Genomic DNA, 1481 nt, shown 5'->3' with positions numbered 1-1481 from the left:
CTTAAGGATTAGCTATCATTATTGTAAGCGTAGGGGTTAATGCTTAGTGACTAGGTCTGTAAGTATAACACAAGAATATCAACTTACCTCAATTTAAAATACTAACTCCAATAAAATCCCTCTACGTTTTGCTGCAACCTAAGATATAAGTGTCTGATGCATCTTTCTTCACTGCTCGTCAAGTTTTAATTATGAAAAAGAAATCAGGTCGAAAGTACAATATAACAATATATATAAAATTACGTCTTAGGTAAATGGTAAAGTTCCATCCCGTGGCGAACTACATTATCAACTCGCCAGGGCTTTCTATAGCTGATGTGCAGTTCTTAGTTACATCTATCTATCTATCTATGTATATGTGTATATATACACAAAGTAATTTTTAGATTAGCGCGTTCAGCTCTCGTAGATTGCAAATGTGTTTTTGGTCAGTTCTTATTTCATGTTTAATTAGTGACTTACTATTTTTGTTTCATCGCATGGTGTAGTTTTTGTTTTGTGTTTTTAAATGTGGAACTTACTTTATTAAGTCCAGAGCTTCTGTTGAAGTTAAAGCTGATGAAAGCCTTATCTCTAAGTTGCATACAGAGGTCTCAGAGGAGAATTATTTGATAGTGGAGGTGGATCGTGGTGTTCTTCTCGAACCTGCTACCTCAGATGACGAGATTATTCGATCACGCTCTTTGTCTACTGTTGCTTCCACATCGTATTGGAATTAATATTATTAAATTGAGGTAAATTGATAAAAAAGTAATAACTCTGACATATTTAAAGATTGTCAAATTAATATCTTCTTTGAATTCTGATTAACATCTTGTCTTCTATATTTCAGAGTAACTTTCTCTGATCGTGTTCGTCGTACATCGACCATATACCAGGCTCGATCCCTGATATGCAAAGTTTCTTTAGGCTTCGGATATATAGAATCATCGATTTATAAGGCTTCGAAAAACGTTCTTTTTGAAAATTGAGAAAAGATCATTTACTGAAAACGGTCTAGGATTATGTTTTTTTCTTCCTTTCTCTTAACCAGCACGTTATGATATGTGAAAGCCAAATTTAATCAATATACTCTTTACTTTAGAAACTAAATTAAATAAATTTGTTTAATAAGTGCTTGTGGTGTAGTGGTAATCACATCCGCCTCACACGCAGAAAGTCCCAGGTTCAATTCCTGGCAAGCACAAATTTCTTATTTCATTTTGGCGTGGTGTAGTTTATATTTTGTGTTTTACAAGTGTGAAAGTTTCTTCACTTAGTTTATTACCTCCCAAGCTTCTGCTACTAGAAGTTATGACAGTGTTTGTGGACGCTCCTAATATTAATCAAGAAGTTATGCAAGCTGTTATTTCTCAGTTTGGTACTGCTTCAGTTTCATCTATTTTCCCTTGTCCGAGGGACTATGAGGTTACATTTATATTAAATTACTATGTTGAATTTGTGGTGCATTCTAAGTTGACTATTCATGGCGAATAAATCAC

At 33.9% G+C, this 1481-nt stretch overlaps 1 non-coding gene across 1 annotated transcript; it reads left to right on the top strand.

The window, feature by feature from the left end:
- Positions 1–1113: 1113 nt before the first annotated feature.
- On the top strand, positions 1114–1186 carry Trnav-cac. The gene has a single exon. It is a non-coding gene; the product is annotated as a tRNA-Val (tRNA).
- The last annotated feature ends 295 nt before the right edge of the window (positions 1187–1481 follow it).

Source organism: Limulus polyphemus, unplaced genomic scaffold (genome assembly GCF_000517525.1).
Source record: "Limulus polyphemus unplaced genomic scaffold, Limulus_polyphemus-2.1.2 Scaffold77713, whole genome shotgun sequence".
In the NCBI taxonomy this organism is placed as follows: domain Eukaryota; kingdom Metazoa; phylum Arthropoda; class Merostomata; order Xiphosura; family Limulidae; genus Limulus; species Limulus polyphemus.
This window is presented reverse-complemented; position numbering and strand designations above follow the sequence as displayed.